This window comes from Typopeltis vanoorti, chromosome 26 (assembly GCF_054136105.1).
Source record: "Typopeltis vanoorti isolate ZY-2024b chromosome 26, IOZ_Tvanoo_1.0, whole genome shotgun sequence".
NCBI classification, from domain to species: Eukaryota; Metazoa; Arthropoda; class Arachnida; order Uropygi; family Thelyphonidae; genus Typopeltis; species Typopeltis vanoorti.
The window spans coordinates 1,956,871-1,973,113 of record NC_143574.1 but is presented as its reverse complement, the minus strand read 5'-3'; the positions used below and the strand labels follow the sequence as shown (position 1 = coordinate 1,973,113).

The 16,243-nt window shown below is 37.9% G+C and overlaps 1 protein-coding gene across 2 annotated transcripts in view; it reads right to left on the bottom strand.

Annotated features, from left to right (window-relative positions):
• The window catches only part of Ephrin (ephrin), a 519,112-nt gene that overhangs the window by 114,795 nt on the left and 388,074 nt on the right, over positions 1–16,243 (bottom strand). The window lies entirely within an intron of this gene.

Genomic DNA, 16,243 nt, shown 5'->3' with positions numbered 1-16,243 from the left:
CTTCTTTTGACTTATCACTCCATGTTTTTCTTATATTTGATGCTTGTATTCTGCGGAATAAAAATTTTAAAAATTATCTTAAAGTGTTCCACGAACCTTAGGGATCCATGAAAACTTGTAGGGTTTCTGTACAGACGTTTATAACCTGTATTAGAATGGGGAAAATGCTATTTTTTTAATTATTTCTAGAATAATTATGTTAGTTCATTAATTATGTATCATATTTTCCTGATTGAAATGTTTTGCAGGTAGCCACCATTTATTGGGGGTTTTCAAATAAAAGTGTACAGTTCTGCAGTATCAAAATGGTTAAGACACAGCAGTTTAAAATATAATATTAGAAATTAAAACAAAAATTCTATATTTGAAGAGAGGGTTGATTTTTATGTACGTAGGTTAAAGTTTAGGAAGTAAAAGAAGCAAAAGTTTCCGCCATCTTGTGTTCCTAACTCTAATTGTGATCATTCTGCGAAACACTGTGGGTTGTACGGTCGATTTTCTAAGACAAAACTTTCTTTAAATTGCAATGATAATTCTTGGTTTTTGATTTAAATAAATACATTTCTTATTTCTAAAACTAACTTCTTTTCGTTTCCTAAAGGGCGTGCAAACTTCTTTCTCTCTAGCCTTTCAAAATAGACAGGTAGTCGATCTTCAGTGTTTTTCATCATCGGTAGTTGAGTTCATTTCTATTACTATTTGTGCGCTTATTGATAGCAGAAGTATACATATACACTAAACAATTTCCGTCATCTTGTGTTCTTAACTCTAATTGAGATCATTGCACAAACGGTCCATTCTCTAAGTCGCAAAGTTAAAAAACTAGCTGAATAAAAGAAAATTAATCCTTATCCTTATTAGGACTGGCTTAAAGGGGCGAAGCAAGAATGCTTTTCATATTCCCCGTTATCTGTAGAGGACAGTGTAGGGATAAGGTGTTATTGAGCTATTAAATTAAAGCTCTGATCATGGCAGGAGGGTAACAGCAATAGCCGAGCCTCAGTTAGAACTTCATTGGCTACAGCATTGCCATCCATTAATAATAATTTGTGAGTTCAACAAATCATCATCGGCCTGTAGAGTAAGATAGGCTGAGAGTCAGCAGATAGTAGGAGAGGAAATAAAGATAGAGTGCATAATGGTAGAGTAGGTAAAAGAGGCCTTGGCTGACCTGTTTTAGCTGTTTGCCCCACCAGGGGCGTTTCTAAAACGGTCGTTGATTTTTCACTTTACAAAAAGGAAAAATCCTAAAAAGGAAACATGTAACAAGACAAACAAAAAAAAAAGTACAGAAAAAAGCAGAAATTGAAAGGTGAACTTAGAGGTGGAGGAAGGATCTGGCCCGAGTGATGCAGCTCACAAGGAACTGCACCGCCTCGCTGTAAGCCTTCGCCGCTCGGGTTCTCAGGTCCTCCCCCACCTGTGGGAGCTAAAAACCAGCGAAGCTGAGTACAGAAATCCACAAGGTGGTTACTGTTCCTTTCTTTTGTTGTGGGCTGTTAGGATTCTTTTGGCCACCTCACTTTCCTTGGCCATGTCTAGTTTGCAGAGAGCTATGAAGAACGCCGAGGCTGCCTCCTCGTCTAAATCCTGGGATACCTCTACTTGCTCAGGGGTGATTTTGCTGATGTCATCAACGAAAATGTCACCCCATTTTGCACTGACGATGTCAGATCCATGTTCTCCTATGAGGAGGAGTTCAGGTTCTCCTATTTTTTTCATCGCTTCTTTGAATTTTTCCGCCATCCCTGGGATACCTCTAATGAGATGGCTGAGAGTCTCCCCTGCTTTCGCGTGAGGGACTTCTGGGTGGGCGGTCTCAGATACTTTTGCTGTTTTGGGCATTACCAACTCTTCTTCCTGTGGGTTTAATGGCCGTTTGGAGGTGTTGGTATTCACCTCCATCTTTCCCTCTTCTATGTCTGTATTAGTATCTATATTGGTATTGATGGTTTCAATAGCGACTGTTTCTTCTTGTTGGATTTTACTGCTTGTGGAAGTTTTTTTCCCCTTTCGGTTTTTCTTAGACGTGTAGGTATGGATTTCTGTTATATCAGGAGCAGCCTCGAAAGGAGGAGAAGCTTCCTGTGGTGTGTCATTTCCATTGCTTGGTGGAGTTGCTGGCGTGATTGCACCACCCATCCTCTCAGCAAGGGTTCTGGATGGGCATGTGTCCACTTTGTGGTCAATGACCCCACATTTCAGGCAAGCTGACTCACAGTTTTCTTGGTTGTGGCCTGCTTTGAGGCAGTTTTTACATTTCACTCTAGGACAGTCCGCCCCAAGGTGAGTGAAAGCACCAGATCTAAAACATTGTTTTTTTACACCAGGGTAATTTATCATTACTCTGGCGGATCCAATAATAATGAAGTTGGGAACGGGCGTTTTCATCTCGAGGGAGATGTGGACTTCACCCGACTTCCATTTGGGGTTTTCTGCGTCATTTAGGACTTCCACCTTGTGTATAACGCCCCATTTCCCGAATATTTCGTGGATGATTTTTACATCCGTTTCAATATATTCTAAAGGGAATCTGGGGATTCTAAGTAGTTTGGTAATGCTCCCTACCAAAAATGGAACTATTGTTTTTCCATTACATTCGAATCCTGCAAGTAGTTTGTCTCTTGTTTGCTCACTCCTTACTACTACTTGGAAGCGGCAAAGGGAGTAAACCCAAAAATCTGCTCAGCGCCGACGCTTTCGATGAGGGCTTTGGCCAAACATCGAGGTCGTAGATCAGCTTCCACTTCGATTCCAAGGGTCCGCGTACGCGGCAAAGCCATGCTGGTAAGGGGGTCCTAAGCTATTCCCACCACCGAGTGTGTTGTTTTTGCCCCAGTCTGGGGTTTATTCTGTATCTGCTGCTGTAGTTTATTATCAAGTGCCTCTATGAGACGCTTTGCCGATAATAACTGAGCTAACATATGCTATACTACAATTTGCGCTTAGCTAAACAATTTGCTAATCACTTATGGGGAAAGTTCACAAAAATGAACGCTAACCACACTACAGAAATGATCCTGTGAAGTATGATAAGTCCTGAAAAGGAATTTCTTCCTTCCTCCATTACCCTCCAAGGGTATTGGATTGAATGAATCAATCACCGCATCTCACGGTCCTTATATAGTCCTTATAAGGACTGGCTTAAAGGGGCGAAGCAAGAATGCTTTTCATCTTTCCCGTTATCTGTAGAGGACATTGTGTGGATAAGATGTTATTGCGCAATTAAAGCTCTGATCATGGCAGGAGGGTAACAGCAATAGCCGAGCCTCAGTTAGAACTTCATTGGCTATAGCATTGTAGCATTGCCATTGATTACCCTCCAAGGGGTATTGGATTGAATGAATCAATCACCGACAATGTAAGTAAAGGTGAAATCTCAAAAATATATACGGATACGGACGATCTCTAGGCCACTCCATAGTGGGCGAAAGACCGTCCTAATCTCAGCGTTGGTTCCACTCAGTGACGGGCTCCCCGACCACTGAGCAGAACCGCTCAAATTCCGAGGAAAATAATTCACCGACAAAGCCCCTCAGCGGGCCGTGCCGGAGAACACCTTCCCCGGAGACTCAAAGTGCTCCCTTAAGGCAAAAACCTTAAGAGAGCGAACTCAAAAACTCATCGCCCAAGGGGGTAGCAGCAACAGCCGAACCTCAGTTAAACTTCATTGGTACAGCTTTGCGTTGCTATCCATCACCCCCAAGGGCATTAATGAATCAATCACCACATCTCACGGTCCTTATGAACCTTACGAACAATTATTTAAGTCGGATCTGTGATTATAAAAGGTGTTGTGAACATACAGATATTTTTGATTAATTTAAAATTGATTTTTTTTATTGAAATAATTTTAGTGATAGAATACATTAAAGATTCGCAAAGGTAGTTTTATCTCATACAAAAAAAAAAAAAAAAAACTTGTAATGACTTCCCAAAATAAAAATTACTACTGTTGGGCTTCGTATCCACTGCGCAGTGTAGCCATATAATAATAAAGCCATAAAATAACTGGTAGCCTTCCTATATGGGAAACATTACAATTAAATTGTACTTTAACCAAATATAGATGAGCAACAGTTGAATCGTTCATCATTAAAAAAAAATCTTTGTAAGAGGCTATTTTTAGGATAAAATGCCAAGAACAAAAAACTCTTCATTAACATCCATATCATTTTCCCGATGTAATTGATAATGTTTATTAAAGCCACAGTTTATAAACGACACTATGTGGGAAACAAGTGGAGAAGAAAAACTAACACTCCATACTGAAAATATAAACAATAAAGCATCCAATGAAATAACTAAAAACGGCCATTATTGTCACCCGAAACATAATGATGCATAGTTGCAAGAAACGTAATAAAACTTGGCCGATCAGCTAATGTAGGTCATTGTAAAGAGACCCCCACCATAAAAGTTATCTTGCCAATAGTACTCTCATTAGTTGCGGATGAAAAGAGATGGATTTTTTTTTTTTTTTTTTTCCGTGAGCTCTCGCGAGCGTGTATGTGCATTCACAGCGGTGTTTTTAAGTGTTCATTATATCCTATTGATTAGCAAGCGTTGAGGATTGGTAAAAATGTATCCAACCAAGCAGGGAATGTTCAAGAAAACAGATGAGAAGAAGAAGGATGGAGAGAAAGAGAAAAAAATGTCAGTTATCTTAATGTATTTGACAAGAGTTTGCACGCAAAGTTGGGTAAATCTTAAAAATATCTGAAAGAAAGAATGAGGAAAAGAAAAGTTTGCTAACAGTTTGCATACCAAAGAGACGATAATTAAGGCCGTGATAGAGAGAAAGATAGATAGATTGAGAGCGGCTTGCTTTCGAGTACAACAGTTTTCCAGATAATATTGGTTAGTGCGACACATCACAATAGCATCCAAAGTGGAACTCGCTTCCTACTCGCTTCTCCCAGAAATATTTTATTTTTGTCTGAACGTAGAAAAGAAGTAGCTAAGAATGAATGATTGTAATTGCTTACGGAAACTTTTTTTACTTTTTTTTAAATTCAATTTTTTATTTTAAATCTCCAACGATTCATTTATTTTTGATATTCCTACAGGGTCTGTAATAAATGTAACTAGCAATAGTTCGACTTTTTTCTTTCTTTCTCCTGTGCTTAAAGAACAATGGTATTAATTCCAAGTTATTTGGAACATCACTAAGAAAGGCCTTAAATTGAAATTGTTAGGAAGGCCATCATCGGTACAATCATTAGGGTTATAAAAGGGACTGCTACACCAAAAAAAAAAACATTCAACTACTACATAATCAAAAAGCTAAATACGATGATGTTAGTTTTCAATTACCTCAGAAAACACGTCATAAGATGTATGAAATGCACATAAAAGTATCTGATATGCACGTGATTTAAAATAAATAAATATCCCTCAAATCGATATACAGGGTGGTTCAAAATTCCACGCACAAACTTTGTGGGGAGGTAGAGAACATCAAAATCAAACCCTATTCACATAGGAAAGCATAACCGGAAACGCGACCTGAAAGCGATAGGTGGCGCTGTTCTCCAGCACTCCAGGTAAGCAATTGGGCTTTCTCATTCAAGCTTTCGACATTGTACGAAGAATACGCGTCGTTTTACGAACGCTGAGATGGCAGACATGCACTTCGTTTACCATATTATGTATCCAACTACTATTGAACTGTTCAGTTAGGCCTAATAAAGTTTTTTACACTACTTACTGCCTTGTGTTATTTCTGTATCTTTGTGTCCCTGTTAGTGCCTTCCGGTGGCGTTTCCGGTCATGCTTTCCTATGTGAATATGGTTGATTTTGAGGTTCTCTACCTTCCCTCAAAGTTTGTACGTGGAATTTTGAACCACCTTGGTTGGAAAAAACTAAAATATAAACCCATCTCTTTATTATTAATATTATCAAAAATAAGTATTTGTAGTGAAGATCACGAAGAGAACGTTTGTGATGTAGGATTCATAAAAAAAAAAAAAAATCATCCGAGAAATGTCGGAAAACATTTAGAGGGGATAACAAAAATTTAAATAACAAAAAATAAACTGCATACAGTATACAAATACGTCTGAGTTTAATTGTTGAGGTAAGTAATGGCGTTAATATACAAAATTATTTTTTTCTTCATTAGTTTTGGATTTGGAAGGTCCTTTTTGTCTGGAAATGTGTTTATGGGATTTTCACTGATAAACAGAATATTTTTAATGTGTAACTCCGTCCACAACAGGTTGTAAAGTCATAGCACATTTGTAACGTGGCTGTGCTAAGATTTTTTGCAATTTATTTATTTTTAAACAGTCCAAAAACTTCGCTCTAGAGATCAATTATAGAACTTTCATTTCAGAATTTTAATCAATCATCAGACTTCATTAACACGTCCTTTGCTAATTTGCTTCACTGTGATTTGAAGAGTGGAATCTTTGGAATCAGTTAGTAATCACACTGTGCAGTGTGATTACTAACTGATTCCAAAGATTCCACTCTTCAAGTGATGATTGTGGGTTCTTATATACTGTGACAAAGTCAAAAGCAATGTACGTCTATCAACCTGTGTTCTGAGGCTGTTTTGTCCGTTTTGATCGATTTCAAGGAAAAAATATCCTTAGTACCAGTCCTTTTATCACGAAGTCCAGACTGGCTGAAGGAACTCACTCTGAAGTGCATTTGAAGTGCTGTAATTGAAGACTGACAGTAATGTTGGTAAAATATGCCTCTTTGATAGTGTATAGAATGCACAAAAAGAAATGAAATATCTTGTCCATCTACAAGATATTTCGTTAGGTCTTTCCAGCATCTTGTGAGTGACCCTTCTAAAGAAAATATCTTTCTCTCTCTCTCTCTCTCTCCCCCCACGAATGTGGTTGTTAGTCTCATCTGGTTTCCCATGTTTGTTTGTTATACAAAATACATATTGCAAATCTCGATCTGTAGTTTATCTTTCGTTTTCAGTGCAAGTTTCAAGGATACTTCCCCTCTTTTGTATGTGTTCTGGAAGTTTTCATTTCGATAGGTGCCAGAAATACAGCAATAGTCGAAAAATTGGAGTAGGTAAACGCGAGAAATTTATTTGTAGTGTTCATGGACACGCATGAATATTTGCCAAAAGATAAACAACTTATAAATAATAGGATAACACTAGTAAGTTTTCAATTTATAACATGTAGGAGTACTGCTAACAGCATAGTTGGGTTTATTGTTCCACACTTGTTATTCGACGTTCAACCAGCATTAACGAAGGCTTACACTACGAACCCCCCCGCGCGCGCGCGCGCACACACTAAAAGCAAGGTAAGTTCAGAAACTCTTTTATAGAAGAGACCAAACATGGAACTTTTTTTACAAGCCACTTCAGTCCTCCAATAAGTAGGATGGTGGCATCACATCAGATGATGAAAGTCATCTACCATCTAAAGACATTAATAAAACATTCATGTCTACAGTAGGATTCGAATTCATTGGCTCTACTGACCCAATCAAGCCGCCAATATAACATACGGACACATACATTTTTTTTTTTTGTAATATTACTTATTTCAGTACTAGATTGCAATATATATACAATTAATTTTCTATTTCACCAGTAATATTTAGTTAAAACTTAACTTTATAAAAAAAAAAGTAAAAATAAATAATTATTATTACATAAATTTTAAAAATTCTAAAAAATTTGTAGTTTTCAGCGTTAGAAATTTAGTTGGTACACCTCACAATTTTTAACATAGTTGAAATTCAATTTTAGCGAAATATTGGATTAAAAAAAAAATTAACAAATACGTATCCAAATACAGTATCTATATCTATAGGAGCCTATAGATTTTAAATCTTTATAAGTTCCTTAGATTTAAATCTTTCCGAACCTATGTTTAAATCTATATAGATTTAAAATCTAGGTTAAAATTAAATGGAGACTTTCTAGAAAAACTAGAAAAAAAAATTACGAGGAGTTTTTTCTCAAATATGTATTTGTTATTAAGAAAGTATTAATGTATTTGTTACATAATGCATTTGCTATTAATAAAGTATATCAAAAATTTTATTAAAATAATAAAGATTAAAAATATGAAGGGACATTTAAAATTAAATCGAAATAAGAAATGTCAAATTATATTAAAAAGATTGATGATCACAATTTATTACGTATTTGGTACACCATATTTCTCTTTTTATAGACTCGATCCTTAAGATAATATTAAAATAGTATAATATAATGAAGGCTTTTTTAGACAACCACCATACCCTTGGAGGGTAATGGATGGCAATGCTGTAGCCAATGAAGTTCTAACTGAGGCTCGGCCATTGCTGTTACCCTCCTGCCATGACCAGAGCTTTAATAGCTCAATAACACCTTATCCCTACACTGTCCTCTACAGATAACGGGGAAGATGAAAAGCATTCTTGCTTCGCCCCTTTAAGCCAGTCCTTATAAGGACTATAAGGATAAGGTATAATATAATGTGTCAAAATAACAGAATGACACATTTATTTCACAAGTGGTTGAAACTGTATCAAGAGTGATCAGTAGAAGATCGACATTCTAAATTTTAAATAAGTTTAATTCTAAAAGAGTGATTTATACTGCGCATATTTGTGTATAGTTTTTCGATTCTGGTGCTGTGAAGAATAAATGATAGATGGAACGTCCCTTTTTTGCTATAAACCCCTGGGATGGGGAAAAAAAAAAAAAAAAAGGTAGACATCATCAGAATACCGTATATATTGTTGACCCAGTGGACATTTGACAAACTTTTTTGCATCCCCCCCCCCTAATTCTTTCTCTCTCTCACACACACACAGAATTTCCCTCTGGCATCAGATATGACACTTTTTCATACGTTTCTTTTTTGTTGTTGGCTACTTAATGGAGAGAAAGCAGGGGACAAAAAAAAATTTAAACAGTCGGGAAATTTTTCGTTTCCACGGCAACGTTTACCGTCACCCAAAACTGAAAAGCAAATTCTATCTTACTAGAAACAGTATTAAAAAAAAAAAAAAAAAGGGTGGGTGGGAGGCAGGATTTTTATTTTATGTTTGTTTTTTGATGGAAGAATGCTAATACAACAGCACTTAAAGTAACAGCTCATGAATTATTAATATATATTGAATATATATTGAATATATTATATTAGCATTGACATCTACTTGGATTTCAACTATGTTAAAAATTGTGAGGTGTACCAACGAAAATTCGTAACTCTGAAAACTACAAATTTTTTAGAATTTTTAAAATTTATATAATAATAATTATTTATTTTTACGTTTTCTTTATAAAGTTAAGTTTTAATTAAATATTACTGGTGAAATAGAAAATTAATTGTATATTTATTTATAAATCAGTGCATTTTTAATTTATAAGTGCAAAATTTATATTTGTACTTATAATTTAATTATAAATATAACTTTATTTATAAGTAAAATTATAATTTGTAATTAAATATTTTATGTTTAATTTATTTTATTTTATTTTATTTATTTATTTTTTTTTTTTTGTATATTTTGTTAACGACCAAAGCGAAATTTATTGTAAATCCAAGATAATTTTGTTTTTAATATAAAACAAAATTATGTTGGATTTACAATAAATTTCACTTTGGTCGTTAACAAATTAAAATATATTTTAGCATTAGCACGTCAGTTTACTCAGGAATAATGTGGACAATTATTAAATAAGGGGACGCGTGAAATTTAACACAGATTCTCTGGGGGGTGAGGCAGTTGAAGTTGGCGTACCTGTGGCTTATGCCATGCGAAAGAGTATGTAATCCTTTCAATTAAGAGTTACGCAGTTTTTAACTTTGCATCGGAAAAGTGGGAACCATTCTTAGAAGCGTCACTTGTCAATATTCTAATTTTCTAAACTTTCGGCAGTGCTTTAATTTCCTCTACACACTTCCTTCAAAAAAAGATAATTAGCCTCCGCTTCTTGGAAGTTTTTTTTTTTTTTTAATGTCTTTAAATTTTATTACGTTCCATTACAACCTGGGGTATTCCCTGAGAGCTGTTTTTATTTTTTTTTCTATAATTAGTGCTTAAATTTTAGACCTACTCGAATATTAAAAAAAAAAGTAGGAAAGTCGCTTATTAATTACGATGTTCCTTCATGCCCCCCCCCCTCACTGGACTCCCATCGTTATCTCAACATAGTGCAATATTCCGTCCTACCCCCCCCCCCCTGCCTTTTTTTTTTTTTAAATATTCACCTTCTAGAACAAAGTGAAAATGAGCCAGCTTTTCATTAGCGCAAAAATCCACACGCAAGTCGCGTGCAGGTTCGTGAGAGCGTGGTTCCGTTCCCACGAGCAGTCAAGTGACAGAACAGCGAATGACGTGACATCTACAACAAAGTTAATAGGAAAGTATAAGCTCGTGGAGGCTCATGTCTCGTGTTAATAGTGCGTGAGGATAATCCGATTATGAAAAATACAGAACTTGGCTGTCCGGCTAATACATAGTACATGATGTATGAACTAGTTAGAAATTCACACAACTATTGCATGAAATGATTTTTTTTTTTTTTTTTTTTTTTTTTCGGGAACTGCTGGTATATTTCGGGCATTAGTCAAAATGTCCAGTATGTGCATTGTAATTCTCAACCTGTTAGTTTCAATCTTCAAAATCATAGTGTTATAAATGAGATGGCAACGAGTCACGTGATTTATTCCAACCTCCAAACACACACCTGCGCATTGGAAATTTTCTCAACTCGCTACAATAATAGTAATGAAAGCTATCAGAAAAATACGAAATTCGTGCTATAATGGAGACTAACATTTTACATTCTTATTGGCTTAAAGAGGCAAAGCAAGAATGCTTTTCAACATCCCCGTTATCTCTAGAGGACAGTGTAGGGATAAGGTGCTATTGAGCTATTAAAGCTCTGATCATGGCAGGAGGGTAACAGCAATAGCCGAGCCTCAGTTAAAACTTCATTGGCTACAGCACTGCCTCCAAGGATATCCTTGGAGGGTAAATCACCGCATTTATAATTTTTAATAATTTGTAATATTATGATATGAAATATTTAATAGTGTATTATATATTTATAGAATTTTCGAAAATATTTTAAACTTTTAAAATATTAAACGCAAACAGTAACTATAAAATAAAAGTTAGAATGTTATTCTTTTCAAAAAAATTAAAATATAATAAACTACTGCTAGTAAACCATGTAAAAGTAACAATGGGTGACTAGAAAAAAATACTAGAAAAAATATAAAATTTTTTTAGAGATTATTAGGATTTTTTTACGTCTTTTAAAATAAATAAAAAAGAAACGTTAAGATAATACCTAATCAATAAAATTATAATAACCGTTTAGAACATAAATGTCCTTGATAAGATTATTATTATTATTATTAGTAATAATTCATATTACAAAATATAAAGAAATTCGTGTCATTACTTGGTTACTTGCAGATGAAACTTTATTCTTCGTTTTCTGAAGAATATAAAATGGGATAAGAACTATTATATTAGTCTCCACGCCGTGCGTCTCTTTAGCTACATAACAGATTACATCAATAACTCCTGCAATCCACGGACGCACACCATAATGAACCTTACGTTACTTGCCTACAATTGAAGAGAATATTACCATGGATTATGAAAATGAGAAAAAATATACTGAAAAATTATTCGGAATGTATAGGTTTTCGAAATAGAGCTCCCAAATGCTTGAAGGGTGCATCATATCTGTCTAATCCACTCGATTATTACAAAGTTCAATGCACCGACTCAAATCTTACAAATGCATGAATTTTGACGTAATATGACAGAGTTTAAAATCCGAGTTTTGGTGTTTAAGTGCTTATTTCATCTTTCACGTCCCTCCCTGGATGACACTGCGTGTAATGGTTTTCTATTCTCAACGATTATGATGACTCACTGTCTTTACATGCCGAGTATGTTATCAAAGGTCTAGCAGACACAATCCTTATCACTCTAATCCTGTAATGGACTGGTAAAAATCTGCTCCCTTTTATTTTCCAGTAACCTTGTGAGATGCTCCTGTTGCTCATCCTTTTTACATTTACAATACTTGCAAGATCTCGTTGTCTCGTGGGGGGGCCTTGCGTTTTATGCTTGATTTATCGTTGCCAGACTGTATACGAGCAAAAGGGGAAAGAACCTTCTAAAGAATTGGGGGTGGGGGGGTGGCAAAAGAGCATTCGCGGCGATTGATTCGCGTCGTTGTGAAAAGATGAGGCAGACCTCGGAAAAAAACCCTCTATCCACCTTAAATCACATCAAAGCTCGGTCCACTTTCCTTGTACACGCCAGGATAGCATCTGAAACGAACGGACGTTTTTACAGAAAATGCCCATCTCCTAGCCGTTCGCTCGTTGCCATAGCAACAAGATGAAATGTCAGTTGTCAGCGTTAGCCGATGATGGTGGGTGACGAGGACGAGGATCACCAGTCAACCTCTCCATTAATCGACTAGGTTGGAAGATGGGATGGTTGCGGTGTTTCTCTTCTCGGTTGACTCTCCTCCCCCCTTCCTTCCTCAATCTGACGTTTCACTATGGCAAAAGTTTGATTTATTCGGAATTTTATGCTGATGCGTTTATTTTTCGAATATTATTATTATTATTTTAAGTTGAAAGAGAAACGATACCGTTAGTACCACCCTCTTGAGTTTCCGTACTCCTGTAGATTCCATTTTTCTTCCTTTTAAAGCCGAGACATCTCTAAATATAGAATCTTGTTTACATCTTAAACAGCAGGATCGCTAGAGCGCACAAGACACAGGCCATTTCACCTAGTTTATGACAGCGAAAATCCATTGCATTACTGTTTAACTTGACCAGCGTCAGTATCAGTACTGTGTGCAACCTTTAAGGCAAATTCAAGGTTGAGTTCAGGTAGTAAATAGTTGCATTTACAAGATTTTGTTATTTTACACATTAAAAATGAAACTAACACACACATGAATTAAAATGGATCGGCTATTTAAAGAAGCAGCTGTTTTTATTTAGAAAATATAAAGAATGCTGTATAAAATTAAGACATTTTTAATAAACGGACGATAAAAAGAATAATTTTAAGATTTCATTAGAGTCGTCTTTTAATTTGTGCGTCTTCTGTTCCTCTTTTTATTTTTTTCCCCCGGTTAAAGTACACAAAATGAGAGAGAATAATGGGGAAAAGCAATAAGACCACTCCCTTGTCAAATATATCATTGACTGCGCTACACATATACTTCCAGTGTCGGACAAAAACGGAGGTTTTAAAAAGAAAGAAGGAGCAAGAGATGTACGACTCCTAGACAAGGATCTGACTCAAGTCCCTGTGCCATGTTGCCCTACCGGTGACAGCCGTCAGTAGGGGAGCGATGAGCGTGTATGACAAACGTCGCTGCAGGCGCTCTGTCAACAGCTTGAGCGTCCCCAAGTCTCGGGATGACAGCCTCCCCCAGACATGGAGAAGTGCTTACTTAAGGAGTGATCGCCATGGGAAGACAACGAAGAACGCACCGTAAAAAAAAAAAATAATAAAAAATAAAATAAAAAATAAAACATTAAAGATGAGCCCCCACCATAGCTACGGGTATGTCACGATCTAGTTGACGGCGTTTGTGCTTATGTGTACGTAGACTTGTGTGTGTGTGTGTACATGAACTTGCGGAGTCCTATTTCCAATCACTGATCTTCGACTAGTAATGCCCTCTGGGCGAAAGAATGCAATTTAGGGAATCTAATAACAGCAGGAGTCAATAAGTCTGGGATTTTCCGAGGGGTGGGAGACGAAAGGGGAGGTTATTGCCGTTTCTCGCAAGAGTGGAAACTCAACTCTGGAATAAAAACTAAAAGTGGGAAGTTGGAATCATAAGATTGATGTAGAAATTGGATACTGTATCAACAAGGCAAATTAGCACAACCCCTTAATCTAGAAACCACATGAATGGCCCCATCGAAGGAAGTTATTTTGGTACGAAATTTATCTGTAATCTTATTTGTTGCTTTGTATGCCTTGTTTTGTGACGTCACATCCGCTATCGCCTACTACAAAGATTTCATATAAATGTAGCATATTTGAGTCATTGTTAAAATCATTGTTTGCCGTTGCTTTAGTATAAATGCAAGTATTTGTTGCTTTGTATGCCTTGTTTTGTGACGTCACATCCGCTATCGCCTACTACAAAGATTCTCATATAAATGTAGCATATTTGAGTCATTGTTAAAATCATTGTTTGCCGTCTTTAGTATAAATGCAAGTATTTGTTGCTTTGTATGCCTTGTTTTGTGACGTCACATCCGCTATCGCCTACTACAAAAATTCTCATATAAATGTAGCATATTTGAGTCATTGTTAAAATCATTGTTTGCCGTTGCTTTAGTATAAATGCAAGTGTGTTTACCAAAATGCGCCCTTTCCGCTTTATTCATATAAATGTAGCATATTTGAGTCATTGTTAAAATCATTGTTTGCCGTTGCTTTAGTATAAATGCAAGTATTTGTTGCTTTGTATGCCTTGTTTTGTGACGTCACATCCGCTGTCGCCTACTACAAAGATTCTCATAAATGTAGCATATTTGAGTCATTGTTAAAATCATTGTTTGCCGTTGCTTTAGTATAAATGCAAGTATTTGTTGCTTTGTATGCCTTGTTTTGTGACGTCACATCCGCTGTCGCCTACTACAAAGATTCTCATAAATGTAGCATATTTGAGTCATTGTTAAAATCATTGTTTGCCGTTGCTTTAGTATAAATGCAAGTATTTGTTGCTTTGTATGCCTTGTTTTGTGACGTCACATCCGCTGTCGCTTACTACAAAGATTCTCATAAATGTAGCATATTTGAGTCATTGTTAAAATCATTGTTTGCCGTTGCTTTAGTATAAATGCAAGTATTTGTTGCTTTTTATGCCTTGTTTTGTGACGTCACATCCGCTATCGCCTATTACAAAGATTCTCATAAATGTAGCATATTTGAGTCATTGTTAAAATCATTGTTTGCCGTTGCTTTAGTATAAATGCAAGTATTTGTTGCTTTGTATGCCTTGTTTTGTGACGTCACATCCGCTGTCGCCTACTACAAAGATTCTCATAAATGTAGCATATTTGAGTCATTGTTAAAATCATTGTTTGCCGTTGCTTTAGTATAAATGCAAGTATTTGTTGCTTGGGGGGGGGGTGGGGGGGGGGGGGGGTGGGGGGGGGGGGGGGTGGGGGGGGGGGGGGGTGGGGGGGGGGGGGGGTGGGGGGGGGGGGGGGTGGGGGGGGGGGGGGGTGGGGGGGGGGGGGGGTGGGGGGGGGGGGGGGTGGGGGGGGGGGGGGGTGGGGGGGGGGGGGGGTGGGGGGGGGGGGGGGTGGGGGGGGGGGGGGGTGGGGGGGGGGGGGGGTGGGGGGGGGGGGGGGTGGGGGGGGGGGGGGGTGGGGGGGGGGGGGGGTGGGGGGGGGGGGGGGTGGGGGGGGGGGGGGGTGGGGGGGGGGGGGGGTGGGGGGGGGGGGGGGTGGGGGGGGGGGGGGGTGGGGGGGGGGGGGGGTGGGGGGGGGGGGGGGTGGGGGGGGGGGGGGGTGGGGGGGGGGGGGGGTGGGGGGGGGGGGGGGTGGGGGGGGGGGGGGGTGGGGGGGGGGGGGGGTGGGGGGGGGGGGGGGTGGGGGGGGGGGGGGGTGGGGGGGGAGTTTATTACCGCCATCCAGACGAACATTCCACACTGCGAGAGGTGGGGAAGGACCAAAGGGGGAGGTCAAGAGTAAGGCGTGACTTTGCACTGCTCTGATGGATCGGCTTTAATTCACCAAGCCAGGGAAGGTTATTGGAGAAGTAAGACGACGCTATATCAGGTTTAACACTTGTTTGATAGCTGCGACACCCCGCTCGGATATTCACTTCTAGGGCAGCTGACGCCATTTTGATGTGCGGAGGGATCCATTATCCTAAATAACGAAGCCACTAAAAAATAGTCCAAATTGCATTTTTTTCTAATAACTTGAATGGAAAAAAAATAAAAAATAAAATAAAATCCAGGATGAAAAGAGCTTTGAACATCGCTAAGGTTTTACATAATACTCTTTGTGTGTGTGTGTGTGCGTGCAGTAATTGAAGAATGAAGTTTGATAAACGAAATTGAGTTTCGTTTATTTCGGCATGCAAACAACACATTTGTAACTTCAATTACTGCATGCTTGACCTAACTGGGATGCGATTTCGTAGATATGGTTAATCGCTATGATCATTGCTGTTATCAACCCTAGATTCGTTTATCGTTCACCTGCCCTGAACCTATCATTAATTTCATTGCGTTTT